Source organism: Canis aureus, chromosome 20 (assembly GCF_053574225.1).
Source record: "Canis aureus isolate CA01 chromosome 20, VMU_Caureus_v.1.0, whole genome shotgun sequence".
NCBI lineage: Eukaryota > Metazoa > Chordata > Mammalia > Carnivora > Canidae > Canis > Canis aureus.
In genome coordinates, this window is record NC_135630.1 from 58909543 (window position 1) to 58934150 (window position 24608).

Sequence of the window (24608 nt, forward strand, 5' to 3'; positions counted from 1 at the left end):
TGCTTCCCACATTTGGCACACGTGATGAGACTAAGTCATTGCCGGGTGACTTGTCTTTGTTCTGATCAACTACTATAGAGAACCCAGGTCCAAACCTGGTTTTGCAGCCCATGACTGAGAGCTCGAACAACATCCTTTCCATCATCCAGGACTTGACGCTCACCCCCGACCCTGTTGATTTCCTACTATGACACAGCAAGTCTCCTGCAGGAATAGTTCCTCATCTCCTTGTACTGAACTCTATTTCAGCTCCCCGGCTTTGCCTTGGCTACTGCCAAGATTAGATACCTTCATCATCTCTATTTCCAGAATTGCAGCTGATATTTTTGTGACACCTTTGACAAAATATACCTGCACCAAACAGTCATCTCTGGACCCAGTTTCTAGAAACGTCCTTCCCTTCCCCTCTCCTGTTGCTATACACAGTAGCTTTCTGTTGGTATAAGGTCATAATTCCCAAACAATGGCGCATGGACCAAATTTGGTCCGCTGACTCTTTTTCTATGGCCTACAAGGTAACAATGGCTTTTACATTGTTAAATGATCAGGGGAAAAAGTTAAAAGGAGAATAATCTTTCATAACATATAAAAAGTATATTAAATTCAAATTTTGGCATCCGTAAATATTTATTGCTGTACAACCACATTGATTTGCATATTTGCATACTTATTTGCACAATTTGCAAAATGCTTGTACCTGCTTTTGAGCCACAGTGGTGGTGTTGAATATTGGAACAAAAAGGCTTAAAATATTTACTACTTGGTTCTTTACAGAAAAAGTCTGCTAATCCCTGGTTTAAGGCCTTTGCTGCCAAAGGCCTGAATTCAAGATAACATGAACTCCCAGCTTCTCCACCTTTGCCAGAGCAGAACTGGCTCCAATGTAGGAGTTCCAAGATCACGGACAGGAGGTAGTCTGCTCCCTAGGGTCCTTTGGAATTTCACCATCGCCATAGTATTGCCTCTGCTGCTATTTTATGTGGTGAGAAGGTTCCCGTGGCAACTTATAACAGCCCTGGTCAAGTCACTCCCATTCCATCCCCTGCTCTAATCCTAGGTTTTTTTGTTTGTTTGTTTGTTTGTTTGCCATGGTACAACTGCTTCAGAGACAATGCACTTAAAATAAGAATTGTTCTCATGCTTTGCACCTTAGGGGCTGTCACTCATGCAATAACCAATTTACCTGTAGCTTCCTTGGCTGGAAGTTTGGACCAGATCTCCCCAAGTAAGTGAGAGATTTGGGTGAGAGAATACTGGTGTTACTACAGCATTTTACTTTTTCCAGATTTGCAACCCACTAGTTCAGTGTCTGAACTGCCAAGAGCAACTCTTTTGCATTAAAGCATGAAATAACCCAAGACCAAGTAAATGAGAAAGGCAGAGGCTATTATTCAGAGCTTATGATAGCAAAGGAGTCAGCCACCGTCACTTGTGTTTTGGCAGAGACTCACAGGCATGCAGGGGAGTGGAAAAGCTTTCTCGTGCAAAAAAAGGGAAGCCTGCAACTATTCCCCAACTAGAGGCTATTGGGTTGGGGGAACAATCGGGGACCCACTAGAAGCAGGGCATCCCGTGTGATTGGTTAGGGGTGCATATTTGGCTTTCTCTGGTTGGTCCTAAGTTTGAAGAGGAACAAAATTCAGAGAAGCTGTCAGTTATTAATCAAGTCTTGACTATTTTTCATTGTTACAAAAGTTATTGTTTAGGTTCTTGGATTACTATTAGAGTTTGCAGTCAGGCTTAATGCAGGTCTGATGTACAGCCGGCTAGCTTTCTAGGTTGTTTTGTGTAAATAAGGGAGTTGCTTTCCTGGACAGCTCATCCTTCTATGTTTATATTTTTATATATGACCTGGCCATTGTCCATTTGTGTACTCAATTTCTCAAAGTGAGATCTGTATAGGAGCTTGCTTTGTTTTCTTCTCGGCATTCCATGGCATGGTTCCCAACATAGCGTAGATGCTCAAAAAGTTTACAATAATTAATGACTTTGTGGAGGATACTGGGAGTAGGGGAATCAGACTCAGTTTATTGGATAATCCCGATGTCACCTTGCAGGGAAAAAAAACCTGATGGACTTTGAGTTAAAAACAGAAGGCTTGGGGCATAAGAGGAGATACGGCAAGATCTTCTGTTGCTGCTTCTCCAGTAATACCTTGGAAGCCTAAGTTTAGGTTCTGGTTCCAGAAAACTCTTCTTGGTAAAAATTTGCCTCAATTTTTCTGGTCTAATGGGTTTGCCCCAGAAAATGTGCAGCAAAATGAAATCTGAATACTCATTTTAAGGTATATATATATAGACATAGAACTATGAAGAGGTATGAAGCCTGGACTTCTGAGGAGGTGGACAAGACTATATAGAGGGGCCAAAGACTTGGGTGTGTAGATGATAGGAACACAAAGGGATAGGGTGAAAAGGTGCCCCTTGGGACAGTTTTGAGGAATGAATGCTACCCTACTCAACAGCTCCTCTATCTACAACCAAACCCCTCTTCCCCCAGAATCTGGTCTCGATCTTTATTCCTTGCCTCATTTCTTTATTTCTATATAGAAAACTAACAGGAAGACAAACTGACAACCAAAATATGCCTTACATTTTTTGTGGGTTTTTTTTTACAAATATTTTATTTATTTGAGAGAGAGAGAGCAAGTGGGGGAAGGAATAAAAGGGGAAGAAGAGGGAAAGAATCCCAAACAGATTCTGTGATGAGCACAGAGCCAGATGGTTGGGGGGTGGGAGACTCAATCTCACGACCCTGAGATCATAACTTGAGCCAAAACCAAGAATCGGTGCCTAACTGACTGAGTCACCCAGGCACTGCCCATTTTTTTTTAAATCTCCCTCACTCTTCTTCAAGTCATCAATGTCTTGTTGGCCTTAAGTTCATCTTTTCTTTTCTTTTCTTTTCTTTTCTTTTCTTTTCTTTTCTTTTCTTTTCTTTCTTTTCTTTCCCACATCTGTTTCTATTCTACTATCTCCCTTGACCCAGTCCAAAGCCAACCTCTAAGATGCTTTCTCTGATGCTGAGCTGAAAAATTATACATGTATCTTCAACATTTTGACAACCCGCATTGCCATTGTCATTTTCACTGCTTACATGAAAGCTTAACTCTATAACTAGACTCATGGATCAAAGGAGTGATGGCTTACAGTTCCTTGCACTGCTACAGTCCCTACTTGAGAGTCTCACACATGTGAGGCAGAGAAGAAATGCTGAACATAACGCGGAAATTATTTAGGGTCCTTGGCACTTGATGGGTGAGTTTTAATGTTAAGGCTTAGCTCAAATTATAAACATACCGTGTGGCTTCCCCCAAATAAACACATAACTTGTTTATTTATTTATTACATACTAAATAAATAGTTCCTATTAAAGCAGTATTTATTTTCCTTGTTTGTATCGTCTATTATTTCAGTGGTTAACAAAAACAATGTTCTTGGAAGTTCCATTGTTCCTCATCAATCTGGACTATCCAATTCATAGTTACTTACAGAAAAAAAGTAACTAAAATGGGTTACTTAAGTGAATGTTTCCTGAATGTTCATTGATTACAGTAAGACTTTTCATACCCATTAAGTTTCCTATGTTTTGTCCAAATATAGTAGTATTAGTTTCATTTTAACAATAAGTATCATTTAGGCAACCATCTGCCAGTATATGTTTTCACATAACCTTTCTCCAATAATTCTAGGGAGTTTTGCCAAACTGTTCCCAAAAGTAATCTGTTACTATAATTCAGTTTTAACTAGATAGTTTTCATAACTTTGATGTCTTTCTCATTATAATTCTTTTACTAATATAAGGAAAAGTATATTAATTGTTTCAAAAATTCTCATTTCTCAATTCACCTTTCCTACCCAAAGGCTGAACCCCATTCTCTGCTTTATTGATGTAAAATTTGGCTCATGATGTCACATTTCTGAAAGATTTCCGTAAAATTTAGTCCATTTTTATTATTTTTATATGAACCATTCTCTGTCTGTCTACATGTATGTATTTATCATTGAAAGCAAACATTTAAATAAACTGATTGATCTAGTCTACCTAAAAATTTTACTTTAATTGTTGTTTGGCATTTCATAATCGTTGGTTTAATTATTAAGTAAATGAACCAATTATTTTGGTACATGGTTTATGTGTATGAACACTCACACATGATGGTGTTTTAAGGGGTAGGATAAAAAACAGAATCTCTAAAGATTCTAGCAGTTGGACACCACAGCAAATTATTTCATCGTTTTCCAGCTGAGGAATGGGAGCCAGAGAAGGAAGTGCTCACTCAACCTTAGGCATCATATAGTCTGGCTGGACCACTGTCATGCCTATAATTAGAAATTTTCTTCATCAATCAACGATTACAGCAGATGAGAAGATAAAAGCTAATGAGGCCAGTCCTGGCTATTGCTGAACACATTTAGATGAGGTGCAGCATCTGATTGATGCCAGATAATTCTAAGAATTTTAATAAATTTCTCTTCTACTTTAAAGATAAAAGTGGAAAGAAATCACTCAAAAACTATCACAAGAGATGTAAATAAACACCTGAAGTACAGTTTTATTATAGGGATCTGTACATAAAGGTTTGTTTTTTGTTTCTTTTTAACTTAAACATACAAACCAAAGCTAGTAGGAGCAAGTGAAAATAATGTGACTACATTATGAAACTTGAATAATGGAGCAAAGGATGGATAGCCAGGAAATTTGCATGGAAAACAAATTTCATTGTCTGAATGAAAAATTAGACCAGCATAACAATGAAAACAAATCCTAGTGGGTAAAACCACAGTAGAATTATTTTGTGTCAGGTACAGCGGCTGAGCTCAGAAAGCCTGCTGAGGACACTAGTTCCTATTTTTTTTTTTAATTTTTATTTATTTATGATAGTCACACAGAGAGAGAGAGAGAGAGAGAGAGAGAGAGGCAGAGACACAGGCAGAGGGAGAAGCAGGCTCCATGCACCGGGAGCCCGACGTGGGATTCGATCCCGGGTCTCCAGGATCGCGCCCTGGGCCAAAGGCAGGCGCCAAACCGCTACACCACCCAGGGATCCCTCACTAGTTCCTATTAAACACTGTTTTGGTGGGGCTGTCAGGAGGACCACATCAGTGAGTTCCCCTTAACACAATTGGCGACTCCCTTTAAAAAAAGAAAAAGTCATTAAATCATATTTAAATTTCAAAAAGGGAATCAGCTTTTTAAGAGAAACCTACCAAAGTCGTATAAATGTAGATTATGACGGATGTCGCAATGGATTCGCTTTAGATGATGCATGCCTGCACTTAGAATATGTCTCCCAAGTAAAAAATAGCGTTCTACGAATATAATAAAAACCAGATATCATCTAGATATGGATTTTTTTAAATCTCTGAAGTGATATTTGAAATATATGAAAAGCTGATATAAAAGTAACAGTAATAATAATACGGTGTTACAGCCCCTAACGTTTGTGTACCTGCTGCGTTTCAGTCCCTGAGCTGTGCTCTTTAACATCATTATTGAGTGGGCAATTTACAGTTAGTAAATTCAAGAAGCACTTGCCTGATAGGAAGAAGACAAAAGAAGAGATGGGAGCAAACTCGAGGTCAAACAGAAAGACAAAAGTTGTGATTTCCCTCCAGTCTTATTTAAATAACTGGGAAAGGATTTAAAAAAAGAGAGAGATGGTAAAGCAAAGTGGAACGGAGTCATCTGGGGCCAGGAATACTTTGGAAGGAATCTTTCGATATAAGTTTTCATGTAACACTGGTTGCTTAAGCTATGCCAGGCAAGAAAAGTAACTGGGCCCCACGGAGACCTTTCCTGTGATGTTATCCTCCCGTCACATAAGGGCCGTACTCAGCCGTCGGTTGTGGGGCCAACCAGCAACTCTGGTGCCTCCGTGGTGCCACAGAACCCTGAAGTCCAAGAAGGAAGACCAGTAAGACCAAAGCCGGCTTTATTTCTGCACTGGAGACGAACAGGGAGAGGTTCTGTTCCCAAGAAGGAATCAGAGCCACATCTTTGGGGCTTTCAAAACTCCATTTGGAAAGCTTAGCTAAACATCCCCTGAACTCACTTGCTTTACTGAGTCCTCAGCTCTCCTCACTAGGAATCAAGTAACACTGATTTTTATGTCTTTCTTGATCATTTTATGTCTTTCTTGATCCATTAAGCCACAAACGGTTACCTCCAGGTTAATTTTGCATCAACTCCTTCCTGTAACTTCCTCACCCCGGAATGTTGGAACTGCGTGTAGGGGGCAGGAGTCAGGAGGGTCAACAGTTGTGTGGGTTTAGACCTGAAGTACCCCAAAGCTAACTGCCAAATCTTGTCTCTGATCTCTCTTCCCTAATAGAAATGAAGGTTTTGTCTGCGGTCTTCTTTTTTCCTCAGTTGTGATTTGTTTCAAATAAAATTTTTAGAAAAAGTTTCGTGTAGAGCTATTCCACTGGGGGAAAAGTTTATTATAAGAATGTAAATGTTTGTTTAGGAGTCCTTACGCCAGTGAGTAGCGACTTACTCAGTCGACTAATTCAACAGCTGAGAAACAGAAAAGGGTTTTTAAATTAGCTGTATCAAGTAGAATTATTTTACTTAACAAAAAAACAAATTCATGGGGCGCCCGGGTGGCTCAGTCGGTTAGGCGTCTACCTTCAGCTCAGGTCGTGATCCCAGAGCCCTGGGATGGAGCCTCACGCCAGTGGGAAGTCGGCTTCTCCCTCTCCCTCTGCCCCTTCCCTGCCCCCACTCATGTGCTCTCTCCCATTCTTGTTCTCCCTCTCTCTCTCTCTCTCAAATAAATAACTAAAAAATCTTTTTTAAAAATTCCCAACTCAAACTACTTTTAACAATATAGGAATATATCCTCTTGAGTAATCGAAAATTCCTGAACACTTTGGGTTTTAGGTAAGAGTTGGTCCAGCAACCCAGCAAATGTCACAAAGGACCCAATGTCTCTCTATGTCCAGGCTCCACCTTGCATGGTGTCCGCCTCACCCTCCATCCTGCTCCTGATCCAGGAGGCTTCAGTTATCCAGGCATCGTTACAGGCTATATACTCCGGGTTTAACTTTCTTTTTTCAAACGTGGAACAAAAGTCTTGAACTTCACAGTGAACAAACTAGTTCGGGTCAGACGACTGCCCTAAACCAATCACTGTGGTCAAGGAGAAGGGATGCGGCCAGAGAACTTACTGTACTCCAGGTTCTGTCCTTGTCATCAGTCAAGACTGCATCAGGGCTCAGCGATGTGTAGCAGTAGTTTTGGAGCAACAAACCGAAATATCAGTTTCTAGCCGTAAATGTCTTCCTTAAGAGATCTGGGTAGGCCACTTTCACTAGATGGATTATCTTTCCATCCCACATGCTTTTTTAGTGTCCAGAAGAATTCAAACTCAATAATACATAGTTGTAAAGGGAAAGGAAGTAATATGACAAGGGCTGAAAGATAAAAGAACCTTTAAGGGGAACCTGGGTGGCTCAGTCAGTTAAGCATCTGCCTTTGGCTCAGATCATGATCCCAGGAGCCTGGGATGGAGCCCCACACTGGGTCCCTGGGGTGCAGAGAATCTGCTCCTCCCTCTCCCTCTGCCGGCTGCTCCCCCTGCTTGTGCCCTCTCTCTCTCTCAAATAAATGAAATCTCTAAAGAAAAAGAAAAAGAAGGATCCCTGGGTGGCACAGCGGTTTGGCGCCTGCCTTTGGCCCAGGGCGTGATCCTGGAGACCCAGGATCGAATCCCACATCAGGCTCCCGGTGCATGGAGCCTGCTTCTCCCTCTGCCTGTGTCTCTGCCTCTCTCTCTCTCTGTGACTATCATAAATAAATAAAAATTAAAAAAATATATATAAAAAAAAAGAAAAAGAAAAAGAAAAAAGAACCTTTAGACAGGTTAAAATGAAAAGATTGAGAAACTCTGCTGCATTTTTTTTTACAAAGCCAAGGTATATTTACAATCAGTGCCAGAATATGAATTGATCCTAAGTACTGGCTGTCAGTGTTGGAGTTACACTGCCGTTGGCGCAGCCATCCAGGGCGGGCTGGGTGTGACGAAGGGTCAGGGCAACAGCGTTTTCAGGGGCAGCACTTGGTGGCATGGACAGGCAATGGCAACGTCTGTTCTCACTGGTGTTTGGAAGCAGGACTGAGTCCTGCCTTTGAGAACAAACTGAGTTAGCTCCAAATTCTTCAAATTTATTCAAGACGAGGGGAGAGATAAGGGGACAAATAGTGCTTTCTGGGGGAGACTATGAAGTCCCCATTAACAGGATATGAGGGGGGGCGGCAAATAATCGATTAAAAAAACAGTAAGTTTTGAGGACCTAACGTACAGCATGGTGACCACAGCTAGTACTACTGTATCGTATACTTGGAATTTGCTAACAGAAGAGATCTTAAATGCTCTCAACACACACAAAAAAGGTAAATGCTCTCAAGGATGATGGATGTTTTAATTACCTTGATTGTGGTAATCACTTCACAACGTATACATATATCAAACCATCACGTTGTATGGCTGTAAATGTATATAATTTTGTCCAATACACCCCAATAAAAATGGGGAAGTGGGGAATCTGAGAAAGACAAAAAATATAGTTATGTTAGCAATAATAAATTAAAACAGATTTCAGGTGTAACAAAGAGAGAGAGAAAAAGAAAAAGAAGCAAAGAAGCAAAGATGCAGCCATAATTATAAGCTGGTTTCCTGAAGCAGGTCGTAGAGGCTGGAAGGCCGACCGCTTACATGTAGCACCAGCCCAGGACCGTGTTCCCTACGCTCCATGCAGCGGCCACGATGCCTAAATACTGTTGTTGGAGCAGATGAGGCCTGAATTAGGATGAGAGAGGAAAATGCTGAATTGGAGAAATGCTCAGCTAGACCAAGTGTATGGGGAGACGAAGGAGGCCTGAAGCTCTTGAAGCCAAGAGCCTGCGGCGGGAGAGAAAAGGACAGGGCACGCAGCGGGGAAAGGTCGGGGGCAGCCCAGAGCCCCCCCTCCCCTTCTGCTGTCCATCGGTTAGCTGAGTGGCCCTACTGGCGGCCTCGGCCACCCTGCCCATGCCATATTGGAGCAGAGGCTCACCCTACTTCAGTACAACTTCTTAACTATACCTACAACAACCCTATTTCCAAATAAGATCATACTCCAACTACTGGGGGTTGGGATTTCAATGGATCTTACTTGGGGGAGAGGGGACACAATTCAACTCATAACAGATGCTAACTAGGATGAGGAAAATTTAGCAAACCAAAAAAAAAAAAATGCCCATGATACAGAATCAAAAATATATATTTGTTCTCTAAATCTGGAAAGATAAAAAAAAAATTTGTGTCTGTATCATTTGAAGCTGGATTGTTCAGACAGGTTCAGTCTATCTTAGCTCGATCAATCGCTCTATAGAGAATCCCAAAGGCAATTGTCTCTTGAGAATACAAAGGGTAAAGATAAACAAATTTCACTGCCAGATGTATGAGCCACGTTCAGTTAGTCAAAGAAATGAAAGAATAGCAATAGCAAAATCCAATAGAAAATCACCAGTCATATAAAGTCTTTCAAGTTCATTAACTATACTATGAAAAAATCAAAATCAAAAGAACAATATTTACTGTTTAAACAGCACAGTTAGCTTTCTAAGGAAAGGAAAGAAATGTGAAGGGAAAACATGCCTAAAAATCCAGACCGAAATAAATTTTGTGTTTCTGCCTTTATACGTATTTGTATATTTTCTAAACAAAGTTTGTCGTCTTCTTCAAAAAAAGCTATATAGTATTATAAATAAATTTATTTAAATCATCTTGGGATGCCTGGGGGGCTCAGCAGTTGAGCTTCTGCCTTTGGCTCAGAGCTTGACCCCGGGGTCCCGGAATCGAGCCCCACATCGGGCTCCCCGCAGGGACCTGCTTATCCCTCTGCCTGTGTCTCTGCCTCTCTCTCTCTGTGTCTCTCACAAATAAATAAATAAAATATTTAAAAAATATATTATTTAAATCATCTTATTTAAACAATGAGCAAAGTCTTACATAATGTGTAGACCCATCTTAAGTTTTATTTTCAAAATTAATTTTTTAATATTTATTTATTTATTTATTTACTTATTTATTTATTTATTTATGATAGTCACACAGAGAGAGAGAGAGAGGCAGAGACACAGGCAGAGGGAGAAGCAGGCTCCATGCATCGGGAGCCCGACATGGGATTCGATCCCGTGTCTCCAGGATCGCGCCCTGGTCCAAAGACAGGCGCCAAACCGCTGGGCCACCCAGGGATCCCTCAAAATTAAAATTAATGAGATTTAAAGTTTGTGTGTGTGTGTGTGTGTGTGTGCATAAATTTTTCAAGAAACGTAAAGAAAGACATTGTGTTCATGAGATTAAACAGAGACAAAAAGGTGACAGTAAGAGAGAAGGACCATTAAATTTAGCCTTATTCAAAAGTCCTGCCTAGTTTTCAAAAAAAAAAAAAAAAAGTCTTTATGAGGATATATAAGATAGTTGATGGTCATATATAACCTATACGAATACCAAACTATCAGTCACACCTTGTCCTGGCTTTATGCTCTGCTTCCTACAATTCATTAAACTCTGTTTATATCAATGCTGATGTAGACTTGCACCTAATCTAGATTCTGAAGCTGGTTCCCCTGGTCATCAGCACATCAGCAATCTGGCCTTGGAAAGGAAAATGGCCTTAATGAGTAGGAAATCAATTAGGAATTTTGACAGCGATAGGTTTAAGCAATTAGGCCTGTCCTTAGCTAGCAGGACAACGAAATGGCCTGTGTCGCTTCAACCTTCCAATGGCTTGGGGCAACACCACGCGTTGCCCATCACCGATCTGAATCTTCCTTTCTAGGGAAAGCACGTGGCCGCCGGCCCACCTGAGTCTGTGCTCCGGATCAGCTGCAATGATATGGGCGTGATTTATTGGTTTTCTATCTGCCGCTTTCTGTTTACACTGGAAATAACGCAATTTGTTTTCCTTCTGAGACTCCCACAGTGAATCGTGCTAAAGTGATGTGTGCTTAACTTGTATGGACGGCTCAAACTGTCAGTGATCAGAAGTCACTTAAATGCATAATGCAAGGCTGACCCCCCCCACCCGCCAATTATTGGGTTTAGACTATTATTAACACTGCGCTTCTTCATCTCTGCCCCCACCATCTGATGCCTGAGGAAGAGGCTTAGACATATTGTCGGCAAGAGGTAGAGAAAATTGGACTTCAAGTTATTACTGAATGAGTAACCAAGAATGATGTACTGTGGTCAAAGCGGTCAGAATTCTATGGACATCTTTAGTTTTTAAAATTCCCAAGAGAAACAGTAATATGGAAAATGGCTTGCCCTCCCTCGAGGTGGAAGCGCTGGCAGCTGACACATGTGATCGGCTCCGCCACATATTCCCTATTGACTTGAGTCACAAACATCCACCGAGCACCTGCGCTAGGTACCAGCACTGCACTGGGGAGTACCGCACAACACAGAATCCCGTTTCAGGAAGCAAACGATCTACGAGGAATTCTTTAGTTCCTGCCTGCCCATCCACCCCACCCCATCCCTTTTCCCACCCATTGTGTTCTCATTCCATTTTCTAATTTGCCAATCGCCACCTCCCTGCCCCCGTGTGAATTGCCAGGAAGTTCAATATACATTTTTGACTTGGAAAGGCTGCTTTGCAGATAAAATTATACCTGTCTCACTCTATCAACATAAAACTATACCATTGAAAAAAATAATAATTTGGAGGGGGTTAAAAAGCAATAGCTAAATTTGGGGGAAAACAGGAAAATACAGAGAACAACAAAAAATAAGATAAAAATACCTTGTGATCCCAACTCTGAGAAAATCACAGTTAACCTTTTGGTGTATTTGTTTTTAAATTTTTACTTTGCCACCTGTGCTTTTTAAAATTTTTTCTTCTACTTAATGTAGAAGGATTATTTTCTACATCAAAACTATTTTTAAAAAGTCATCGTAAGGACACCGGGGTGGCTCAGTCAGTTAAGCAGCCAGCTCTTGATTTCAGTTCAGGTTATGATCTCAGGGTCAAGTCCCTTGAGGGATCAAGTCCCATGTTGGCCTCTGCACTCAGTAGGGAGTCTGTTTGAGATTCTTTCTCTCTTTCCCTTTCCCTCTCTTCTAAAATATATAAATGTTTTTTTTAAAAAGTCATCTTACTGATTGATAATTTCCATTTATAATTTATTTAATCATTCTCCAAAAATTACTCAAATGCAAAATGGTTAACTTGAAAAGGTCACAGAAAATGGCTATACTTTTGTGCAATGATCCTTTTAATGCAAGGACGAAAAATGGAGTAACTCCCTTCTTTTTACAGTGTTTTTAAGCTATCATATAAATCAAGATACAATCTTTTTTTTTGTTGTTTTTTTTGCTTCTCTTACCTTGGCATCTGTATAATATCTGTGGAGGGCCACCTCTGACATTTATGATTGCAGATATAACACAGATGGCAGGAAAAAGACATGGGGCAGAGAGCTAGGTTCATATCTGCCCTGGGGAGCTAATTTTCTGCCTTCATGAAGGTAGTCCAAAATTGTGCAGGAAACACTTCTTTAAGGTTTAAGGCGTGAACTATGGAAAATGGTAAAATAAATACTAATTACTAGAAAGCGAAAAAAGAAAGAAAGAAAGAAAGAAAGAAAGAAAGAAAGAAAGAAAGAAAGAAAAGAAAGAAAGAAAAAGAAAGAAAAAGAAAGAAAGAAGAAAGAAAGAAAAAGAAAGAAAGAAAAAGAAAGAAAGAAAGAAAGAAAGAAAAGAAAGAGAGAGAAAAAAAAAGAAAGAAAGAAAGAAAGAAAGAAAGAAAGAAAGAAAGAAAGAAAGAAAGAAAGAAAGAAGAAAGAAAGAAAGAAAGAAAGAAAGAAAGAAAGAAAGAAAGAAAGAAAGAAAGAAAGGAAGAGAGAGATGGAATTCAGGACACACGACCCCAAAATACAGCACTTTGGCCATATCAAATGTTTTAGGCTGAAAGAATTGGAGGAAACAGCAGAAGCAGGTGGGTCACTCTGACCTCCTTCCCCTCCCTCACCCTTCTTCCCTGAAAACGGTTATAAAACCCTCCCATGAGAGATGCTCTCCCTATACCTCGAGGGAAGAAGCATCCTTACCTCCAAAAACAAAGGGATTCCTAGAAGAATCCCAACAAACAGACCTGCTAAGTTTCCCCCAGTTCACTACACTTGCCCCGCACTCCTTAGCCAATCACATCCCTCCACAACTGTCCATTTTTCATCAAACCTAGCATCAAAGACTCAAGTCAAACGGTGTCCTTGGTGTCTTTGGGTCTTCATGTCATTGTGAAGTCTCCCTTGTCCCATAAAATTTACATTAAGTAAGTTTGTAGGCTAGGTTCCTGATAATCTGTCTTTGTCAGTTTAATTTCCAGACCCAGGCAGGGACCCTAATAAGGTTCAGGAAAACTTTTTCCTCCCCTACAGATGAAAGTGAGAGAAAAAGAGAAAGTGGGAGTATAAAGGAAGGAAGGAAAGGGGGAAGAAGGGAGTCAGGAGATGGGGAGGAGCACAAGGACTCCAGAACTCCCTGCTGTGTGTCCTTCAGTAGGAATTACTCTCAATGATTCTCCACATTCCCCCCACAAGCTGCAGTCTCCTCTATAAATTGGATGCAATAAAAAAAGAAATTTAAAAAAATGGATGCAATAATAGTTCCTATTGAATAGGGTTATTTTGAGGGTTAAATTAGTAAAATCGAGTGCCTGATGCACAATAAAAACAAGATATATGCTAGTTATTATTGCCACTATGGAAATGTTTATTTTAAAAGGAAACTATGTGAGTAGAATTGGCATTTCCTCTCCAAGATGAGGATATCTGTGCAGTTTATGGATACGTGACCAGATTGCTTTGACCAAACAATTAAGTAAAATCTTTGAATGAACACCTTTCAGTTTCATCCATGGTCCTCTTCAAACACTCACTTAGGTATACGTATGAAGAACGATATTTCCTAGGATCTTTCATCTATATTTCCTGGTGCAGAACTGGGAGAAAGACCAGGGTGATCCAGAATCACCATTTTTAGACCTATTTCTAGGTGATATTTATACAAGCTAAAATTAGGGAATTTCTGAGACACCTTTACCTAGAGAAAGTTTGAGCAAAAATCTTTTGGGGACTATTGCATGAGTTGCTACAGCAGGTTCAGAAGGAGTCGTCAGTGGACAAGGTGCATTCCAAATAGGCCCGGCTACTTATTTACAGAACAGCATAGACTCAAGAGTTTGTATATAAATCTCTATGTTCCAAAAAACTTTCTAAAATTACCAGGGAAGAGTTTCACCAATCATAAAGGAACCACCTACCTCCGCAACCACCACCATCCACTACATACACACACATACACACAATCAAAGTCAGTTGCCTAAAAAAATACCAATTCATCCATTTTGGTGGAAAAAATAATAATCTGATGATATAATCCTTTCTGGTTTTAAGGATATAATGAGTTAAAATGTATTAAATGTTTCGACGATTGCTGAAAAACACTATGTACTTAGATGATGCTTATTATTATCACTTTTCTTATCTAACCTAAAAAAAAAAATCTCATTTTATAGCTGAGAACACAAAGGACCAGAGACACGGAACAATTTACTCAGGTCCTAGAGAAGAAAGCCCAACATCCTTCCCTAATTCCTTGCTGAATTGTCAGAAGATAATTCTGTTTTTATTGATTCTTCCTAAACCTCACCCTGTGCCCTGAAACCCATAAGCTACCAACCAGTGAAAAGTAACATCGTTTCCCCACCGTATGTTCCAAAATTGTCACCATAGTGACATGAACGAGATGATGATGATTTCCTCAATAATTTAATCCAGAAAGGAGTTTTCCACTTCTCATATTTTATAGCTATGAAAGTACATATCAATATTATTGAAACATGGAATCTAGGAAATCAATTGTGGAAAATAAATAGTGGGGTTGCCTCACCGTGGCTCGTCCTGTATGCTAATTGCTGGATCACCTATTGTAGCGTGGCCCTAATTTTATTCATAGTTTTTGGTCCTTCCTCTGGGAAATGGATGGGTGGTTCTGGCATGCATCTTCTTCCCTTTTGAAATCCCTTAGACCAGCAATCCATTTAATTATTTTTGGTAATGACTTTGGCGAATGCATTAGGCGTTCTGCTGCTTTACAGCTCACTCCGGATCTGGATGTTTTGCAGGCGCTAAGTTAGGACGCAGTAGCCTGTGGTCTCTTCTGGTCGTGCCGGAAAGACACACTGGGGTTGGCTGACAGGCATTTCCCTTCCCTTTCCCCATTGCAAACACTTTGTAGGGTTCCTTCTCTATTTCAGCCTGGAGGTTACAACCTTGGAGAGAACGATAGGTTGACCTCCCGGGGCAGGATCGTGCAAACAGAACCGGGTTTTAGGCACCGTTCCTCACCCTAATTCTTTCCTCCTCCATTTTGCTTCCTCCTAGCTCGGTCATCCACCCCCCAGCCCCAGCCTTAATACCTATCACTTCTTTATTTCCTAATGCCCACGATAAATTTTTCCCCATCTCTGTAAATTATTCTCTTACAGTTAAAATAGGTAGTAAAGCTAATTGAATAACACTATTGTACAGCATTTAGAATAGTCCCTAACACAGAGTAAATGACATGTAATATTTATTAAACAAAAATAAACCAATTAAGCTAATTTATCTTATACAGACCTTTCTTTAAGAGTATGATTGTAATAAAACAAAGAGGGTTTTTTTTTCTTTTTTCAAATTTCAGCTTACAAGATGTTTTAATGGCATAGCCTAAAGCATAGGAATTTTTATACTGAGACCATAAACTGGATATTCCAGTAATCCTACAAACACATTTTATAGCAGCTACTTTCTCCACTTATTTTAGTCCCGGGTCACCCCCTCTGAATGTGGGCAGAAAGAATGCACAACCTCAAAGAAATCTATTTCTCAATCTGGGCACTCTGCATTTCCACTATCAGAGACTCCACATTCCTCTAGTTTTAATGGAGCCTGATTACTAAATCCTTATGAGGCTTGCCCTCACCCCTCCCCTTGCTCTCTCAAGGACAATAAGGATGAATTCAAATAATTCCAGTTACATTACGATGCTTATCTGTATGTGCACCGGGGCAAACAGTGATGGAATCTTTGCCGTCTAAGAGGGTCATAACTTTTCTATGACGGGGATCTACGATCTCAAGGATAGTCATTAAAACGCGTTCTCAGGCGCAGTTTCCTTTTCTTTTTACCTTTTTAAACATTTATTTACCTATTTGAGGTAGGGGAAGGGCAGGTGGAGAAGGAGAGAGAATCCCAAGCCTTCTCCGGGCTGAGCACAGAGCCCGACCCCGGACTCAATCCCATGACCCTGAGATCACAACCGCAGGCTGAAGCCAAGAGTCAGATGCTTAATCAGCTGCACCACCTAGGCCCCCCATCCCACCCCCACCTGTACGGTTTTCTTTCGAGGTTTTAGATGGATTGTCTTATCCCTTCTTCTTTCCCCCATCCCAGTGGCAGAAGTAGAAAGAGTAGCATCACCCATAGCCCTTCTACGTGGGAGCTCTGGGAATCTGGGCACCGAAGAGGCGCAGCAGTGAAGATGCCACATCCCCAAGGCTCTTGTCTTAAGGCGAAGCAAGAAAGGAGGAGAAACTATTGCCATAACCTCGTGGAACTTCTCCAACCTCTTCTCTGCCAGTCCGCTTATTTCCCCTCTTCTCTCCAAGCAGGTCGACTTCCCCATCTCTGTGAACCCTTTGATGAAGAGCGTCCCGCGCAGCGAGCGCTTCTCTGCTGGCGTCTGCCTCCGAGGAGTAGGAGGCCCACAGCAAGGAGGCCGCGGGCTGCCCCTCGCCGGCTGCTCCCGGGAGAACACGCAGCCCTTCGGCAACCCCGTGGTTATTAGTCCTCAACTAAAGGAAGACAAATTTAGTCCCAGGAGTTGTTTGCAGGAAACGGTCAGATGTCAACGCAAGATATCAACGTAGTTATTCCTCGACTGCATCGGAATTCAGTTCATTTCTAGTAGGGTCAGTGTGGAATTAAGGCGCTGAACGTCAGAACTGGCAGGAACCTAAAAGACATCCGGAGAAATGACATCTTCATTTTACGGGTGAGAAATATGAAGCCTAAAAGAGGAAATAAACGTGCTTGCATTCCAACACGAGCTACGGTTTTCTTTCGAGGTTTTAGATGGATTGTCTTATCCCTTCTTCTTTCTTTCAAAGCGCTTTGGCCAATCTAGAAGGAAGGTGTTAGTCTCGGTGTGTAAGTACACGTGAAGGTGAGAAAAAGGCAGTTTCTCCCTTAAAGAAGCTTCAGGTCTGGAGATATCGGTCTGTCAAGAGTTTAGCTAAGTTACTCCAGGGTAGTGCGGCCTTGGCCTTCATGTTATCTGGTCAAGTGGCCCCCATGGACCTTAAACCAACAACAGCCCCTCAGGCAAGCACATGCCCTAGGCAAAACCCCACAGAGTTGCAAGCAATTGTAAGTCCCCGGTATGACTTTCCCAGCAGCCCTTGTGATCCAGTCTCCCCCACCCCCAGCACCTTCTCCTCCAGCACCCCTTAGGTAAGATCCCTGTGGGGCTCACCAAGCCCTGCTTTTTAATTTTGAACTGAGCAATGCAAGCCACTAGCCCAGGATTCCCAAAGCATCCCATGCCCTGACCCTAACAGAGGCACGTGTCCCGGGTCCTATCAAGCTGTCTGTCTACACCCCACCTTGACCTCTCTGTGTGGCCCCTCAGGGTGTGCTGGGCCCACGAAGCCCCAGAACCTCCTCCAGGACCTGTGAGTAACAAACTCCTCTATTTCATTCTCTCTGTGGCCTGTCATTGAGCCACAGCACATCATCTGTTGCCCTGTGCTCCACGTCACGGGGCTTGAGGTGACAGATGCATTTCGAGGTCTTTGCTGGAATTTCCACTATCATTCAGTCCAAGGAACTCTGGTGGATGTTGACCAACCTTCACTTCTTCACCTGTGAGCTCGGGATGCAAACATGATCACGACCACTCCCTTCTCTTAGTCCGTACGTATATTAAGGAAGGAAGGAGAGAACAACCCACAGCATGTTAAGGGTCTACGTGTGCGTCTAAGGGCTACTGCAAAGGCATATACGAAATATTGTAGAAAACAGTATCAAGGGAAGAATTATTCCCACTTATGTGGATTCAAGGTGGGGCTTAAACAGGTGATATTTGATTGAACCTTGAAAGAGACGTCAGACCCTGTCAAGGCCAGGGTGGGGACCTTCTAGCTAGAGGACATTTCCAGGCTATACGGTAGAGTTCAGAAAGGACTTAGGGTAAGCAGGGGAATGGCTGCTCCAAAAATCTACATCCTAATCCCCAAGAACCCGCGACTACGTTCCGTTACGTGGCAAACGGGAATTAAGGTTGTCAATGGAATGAAGGTCGCCAACCAAGAGCTCTTCGGATGGGGAGATTACCCCCGGTCACCCTGGTGGGCCCAGCGGAATTACAGGGGCCCTTAAAAATAGAAGAGGGAGGCGGGAGAGGCCGGACCAATGCGATGTGGGGAGGACTCGGCGTGTCAGCACCGACCGTGAAGGCGCAAGGAAGCACCCAAACTAAAAGAAGCAGGAGTTAGCCCCGAGTTGCTGGAAAAGGCGAGAAAACAGTTCTCCCCCAGAGCTTTCAGAAAGGCACGTAGCTCTGCCAAAACCTTCATTTCAGCCACGCGAGACCTAGGCCAGACCTCTGATCTAGAGAATAAGATAATACACTCGCCTTGTTTCTACTCCACCAAGTTCGCAGTGATCTGCTGCAGCCCCGACGGGAAGGGGCTCGGGACCCGCAGTTGTCTGCTAACCCGGGAAGAGCCGCATGTCCCCTGCAGTGCCACCAGGGCAGGCTTGTACCTGCGCAGAGAAAACCAGAAGAAAAGCAAAGGTGCTCGCTCGCTCGCTCACTTGTAAGTGTCCTGTCTTTCGCCCCCAGCATGTATCCCACTCAGGTCGGAAGGCCACGAGCAAACACTGCATTTCCCGTTTCTTTGGCAACGGGAGGCCGGGGCCAGGTGGGTGGACTCAGCGACGCCGCCGTGGAGGTCCAGCCCCGGGCTTTGCTCCCACCCAGGCGGCGCTGCGAGGTCTGCAGTGCAGAGGCGGAGAGGACCCTAAGGACCACCCTAGACGTCTCTAGTCCTCGGTCCTTCAGGCTTTGTGCCTGAGCCCCGCGGAGGCCCCACGAGGCCCCAGACGCCAGAACAGGACTGGAGCTGACCAGTGACCCTGCAGAGGCCAGGCCCCGGGCACCGCGGCCACAGCAAGGCTGGAACCAAGAGGAAGGTGGGATGACAGCGGGTGCGGGTGCGGGTGCAGAGGCTCCCCACAGCTGAGGACCCACCCAGGCGACCTGCACCCCACTTGTCACCTTGCTTCATGCCCCAGGAAGGCCGCGGCCCAGTCCTAGCACCAAGGCCCTCTGGCCTCCAGCCTCCCGGGCGCCCTCTCCAACGGGGGTCCTCCCAACCAGGCCCCCCAAATGCAAGGAGACACCGGCAACGGGCTTCTGGCCCTCGAGGACCACGGACGCCATCGGCCGGGTCCCCAGGGCAGGGAGGACTCTGAGAGCCGCCTGGCCCTCCTCCAGCCGTGCATTTCCCCACACAGCAAACGGGGAGCGGGGCTGGCCACCTGCACTGCACTTGCACCTGGCCGCAGGCCCCCCGGTTCTCGGGTGATCTCAAGGAGACCGGGCGCCAGGAGACGCAGAGGCCGGGCGTGCTTGCTCAGGCCCCGACGTGACCCAACAGGCCCAGCCTGAGGGCTCAACTGTACGCCTGCATCCCAGGACAGTCTTTACCGCTGCCCGTCACTCCCGGGGGGGAGCCGAGGCCGCGGCGGCCCTGACAGGTGTGCGGCCTCGGTGACCCAGCGATCTCCACCTGAGGGGCGCCTGTGGCCTGGATTCCAGGACCCTCTCCGACTTGAGAAGCGGGCAGCTTGGTCCCCGGAGTCCCCTCGAGGCCCTCTCTGCAAGCGCCCTGGGCTGAAGCTGCCGCCCACCCAGGACATGCAGGCCGCGGGGCCCCCGGGGCAGGGCCACCACCTGCCACCTGCCCAGGACACGCAGGCCGCGGGGCTCTCTCCGTCCTGACTCCTCCCCAGGCAGCGGCCCCTCACCTGTTTCCACCTTTCTCCCTTCTTCTGCCCCTTCCTTTCGGGCCTGCCCCTCCTCCGGGCCCCTCCGCCTCATTCCTCGGGCCTCCCCGCCTCGGCCGCCCCCTCGTCCTCCTCGCTCCCCCTCTGGCACCCCGCGCACGTACCCAAACTGCTCTCTCCCGCTTCCTCGCTCACACACCCGTGAGATCCTTCCCAGTGACTCGGAGAAGCCCGTGTAAAGAGCAGACGTCGCGTTCGTCTTGCACACTTAAATGTCACTTTTACAAGTCATCGGGCATTAAACCGGGTTTCGTTTTTAAACACATGTTTTAGAGAGAAGAAAGGATTATTGCTTATCAATTAATTAGCTGCCTGGTGTGTTCGCGGAGAGTGGCGGGACATTCATGTGTAAATCCGTAAAGGAAAAAGCCTTGGAGAAGCTCATGTGCTATGTAATTAGAGTTAATTAACACATTTGCTAATTGACTATTATTTAGCACTCCAGCTGCTGAGGAAAAATCCATAGGCCCATTAAATATTAATTAGCAAAAGTCTATTGTCTGATCCCGTCAGTCCCGTATTGATGAGCTTTCCCACAAGCCCAGCTCCGGCGGGGGCGGTACCGAGCCAGGGCTCCGGGTCGGGGAGCTCGGGGAGGCCGGCTCTGCCCCAGATACTAGAAGTAAAGGCTTCTCCGGGTTCCCATAGGTCTGGGCGGCTCCGGGCTTCGGCCAGCGGCCTCAGGGACAAAGCCCTTGGAAAACGGCTGGAGGGGACGCCCGGGGCCCAGCGGTGCAGCGGCTGCCTGTGACCCAGGGCGTGACCCGGGGCCCGGGATCGAGTCCCGCTCGGGCCCCTGCAGGAGCCTGCGTCTCCCTCGGCCTGCGTCTCCGCCTCCCTGTGTCTCTCAGGAGTAAATACATAAAATCTTAAAAAAAAAAAAAACAAAAAAAAAACAAAGAAAATTGCAGGAAGACGAAGGCTATGTGCAGCAGCCATGTGCTGTCTCTGGCTTTTCTTTTCCTTTTTTTTTATTTAAAGATTTTATTTATTTATTCACGAGAGACATAGACAGAGAGAGAGAGGCAGAGACACAGGCAGAGGGAGAAGCAGGCTCCATGCAGGGAGCCCGACGTGGGACTTGATCCCGGGTCTCCAGGATCATGCCCTGGGTCAAAGGCAGGTGCTAAACCGCTGAGCCACCCGGGATTCCCTGTCTCTGGCTTTTCTTAAGCAGCGTGACTGGGCCTCTGCGCTTTCCCGTGATTAGACATCTCTAATGTTCGGGAGCTCCTCGGCCGCCCACCCTGCCCCCGTACCTGCCCCAGGGTGCTCCTGCCCCCGTGGCCCCCACCGGGCTCCGTCCCATGCCCCTGGCTCTGGGCACCTGCTGCACACTGGCCCCCCCCTGCCCCCCTGCAGCCCAGCAGCCCCAGGCACCCTCCCCAGGGGTCCCCCCCACAGCCCCAGCAGCCCCGGGCACCCTCCCCAGAGGTCACCCCCACAGCCCCAGCAGCCCCAGGCACCCTCCCCAGGGGTCCCCCCCATAGCCCAGCTGCCCCAGGCACCCTCCCCAGGGGTCCCCCCCACAGCCCCAGCAGCCCCAGGCACCCTCCCCAGGGGTCCCACCGAGCTCCCCCGAGGGAAGACTGCTCTGTCTGCCCTTAGCCATCCTGTGAACACCAAGAACAGGGCGCAGGGCAGCTGACTCTTTCCGCAGGATCCCAGTAACACGTTTCTCTTGTAAGAACACCACATACCTTCCTGCGGCATCAGCTCGCAGCCCTAAGGTGAGCCCAACTCCGCGACTACAGCTGAGCCGTGAACAGCAGCGGGACTTTCCCGACACCCCTGCACGCCGCACACCCACGATAGCCCACGACACCCTCAAAACGTAAGGACAGAGAGCCTGCTCCGGGCCAGAAACCTTTCTGATAACATGAAGGCCAAGTAACAGACATTCTCTGTGTTATGTGTATTTTTATAATAAAGTATGTGAGACAAAACAAAGTTTCATTCAGAAGATTGTAAAGAAGAGAAAATACACATACGATACTGTATTGACCGAAAAGAATAATCCACCTTGTGTAAGTGGCCCCATGCTGTGTTCTCGGATCAACTGTCGTAGTTATTTTGTATGAAAAATTTCTGCCAGGGGCTCAGCTGAGTGCTTCCCGGTCATCCCTCTTGGCCCCCGACAGCTCTAGAGGTCAGGGATTGAGGCACAGCTGCTGACGTCGGTGCCACGTGGACCTGGTCTCTGATCTCTGATCTCTGGTTCCCCGGGAGAAATAAGCCATCGCCCTACAAAGGTTTCCCAGGTGACTTGGTGTCACCCAGGAATTACAGGCAGAGCGTGCGGAGGCGCCGAGGCCCCGCTCCCGCAGCAGTCAAGGGAGGCGGTGGGCAACCACCGGGCCGCGCGATGCCAGCGGGATTCCCGGGGCACCACGAGGCACCTCGCGTGGGGGAACAAACACGTGGGTCGAGCCCAGATACTCTGAGCCTTAGGCCATCTGTTCAGAGCAGCGCCAGGTCATGCCCGCTGCACTGGCCTGGGCCCCGGGGGTCCCGGCCCGCTGGGGATCGATCGAGTCTGTGGGCCCCCCCATCCCGGGGGAAGCAGCGCCGGGAAACCGACCAGCACAAAGGGCTCCCGGGTAAGCCCTCAGACACCCTGTCTGTCGCCACAGCCCGGGGACCCCGGGTCACGCCTCGGTCGGCCCGGCTTCACACGGACGGAGTCGTCGTTCGCTACAAGCGTTCTTGTCCAATAAAGTCACGTAGTCACGCGCCTGGGCGTGCGCTGGGTGTCTCTGAAGATGAGAGACTGCTGGTTGCTGTATACTTCCCGCCTGACTGGCGAGGACGTGAGGCTCTGGGCACGTGGGCTCGGTGACCTGCGCACACAACCAGTCAGCGGGGCCAACCCTCGGCCGGCCAACGCTGGCTCTTCACCCTTCCCACCGGGCTGCCGGGTCCCAGGTGGCCCCAATCACGACCCCAACGCGTGAGGACTCCTCCCCTGGTCACCCTCGGGGCTCTGGGTGGGCTTCCCCACAGCGACACTTCCCAGACGACACCCTCGCGCTCCTGAACCAGACCGGTGGACCAGTCGGTGACTCCTCGACACCCCGGCGGCCCCCGTCTAGACCATACCCTGTTTTATTTTTATCCAGGGCTTCGGACATCGTGCTCTGTACATTTTATTACAGTCTGCCCCACGGGCCGTGCACCCCTGAGACCTCCACCCTACGTTGGGTGCCTAGAACCGGGCACACGGGGAGCGCAGAACAAATCCGTGTCTAACGAATACATAAATTCTATGTCCCCCATACTGAGGAGTCGAAATTGTGAAATTATTTACCCCGTCATTATGGAAATGTTTTCTAAATCGAATGCTCGTTTTCCCTTAATTTTGTCGGCCAAGATCCGATGGTGGTAGCAGGGAGGGAGACAACGATAAATTTATTCTGCATTCTGGCTACTTAGCCGTCCTCCGTCAGCTCTGTTGGTGGGTAAGGTAAACTGAGGCAGGTGAGTTCCATGTGGCAAGTCAGGGGTGAGTTCTGATTGGAAAGGGCTTAAGACCCCTAGTAAAATTTCTGCAGGGCAACTTAAAAAGGTACCTGGGTGATCAGGCAGTTAAGCATCTGATGTCAGCCCAGGTCATGACCTCAGGATCCTGGGGTCGGGGCCGCTTCGGGCTCCCGGGCAGCACGGACTCTTGTCCCTCTGGCAGTCCGCCCCCCTGCGCATGCTGTCTCTCTCCATCTTTCTCAAATAAATAAATAAAATATTAAAAAAAAAAAAGAATAGAGCTGGGCATCTCTGTTTGGGGCCCCATGGAGTAAGCTCATCATTGATTCAAACGTACGTGATACACACATAATAAGGAAGATAATATTGAGAACCCAGAGCTTCATGTCCCATAGGTCACTTGATTGACTATTAAATGGGAACTCTAGGGGACAGATGTGGCAAAAAAATTTTTTTTGAAAATTGGTTATGAAACTGGCTAGTGCGTAGGCTTGCAAAAAAAAAAATGAGAAAAAAAGAAAAAAGAAAAAAAAAGAAAAAAGAAAAAAAAAGCCAAAGACAGCGTTTGTTCTACCCTTCGGGAAAGAGTAAGACTGATCAGAAGTATAGGCGAAGTGAAAATGTTCATCTAAGATGAATTTTGGAAAATCAGAAGGGACCGCTGGCTCATGGGGCTCGTCGGGACCCTCTAGTCCCACTGGTTTATGCGCCTCCTTCTACTGCAGGAAGCATCATTATAATCCCGAGGTAACCGTGCATATGACGGTTAATCAGCAAGGCATCAAGAAGAACGTCCGAAATCTCAGATTCCACTTGAGTTGGGGACACGGAGGCCCGGTACGCGGGTGGAACACGGCGCAGAGTTGTTCTGGGGATGAGGCTCACGCGCAAGACCCCTCTCTCCCCTTAGCTACCCATCAGGTGCTTCAGTGGCTTCATACCCAGTTCAGAGCCGCTGC

General features: G+C 45.8%; 1 long non-coding RNA gene across 1 annotated transcript in view; it reads right to left on the reverse strand.

Moving 5' to 3' along the window:
• Positions 1 to 15662: 15662 nt before the first annotated feature.
• Positions 15663 to 24608, reverse strand: part of LOC144292002 (uncharacterized) — an 89547-nt gene continuing 80601 nt past the window's right edge. Inside the window, exon 3 of the long non-coding RNA XR_013359546.1 lies at positions 15663 to 17053. This is a non-coding gene — a long non-coding RNA (uncharacterized LOC144292002). The remainder of the gene's footprint in view (positions 17054 to 24608) is intronic.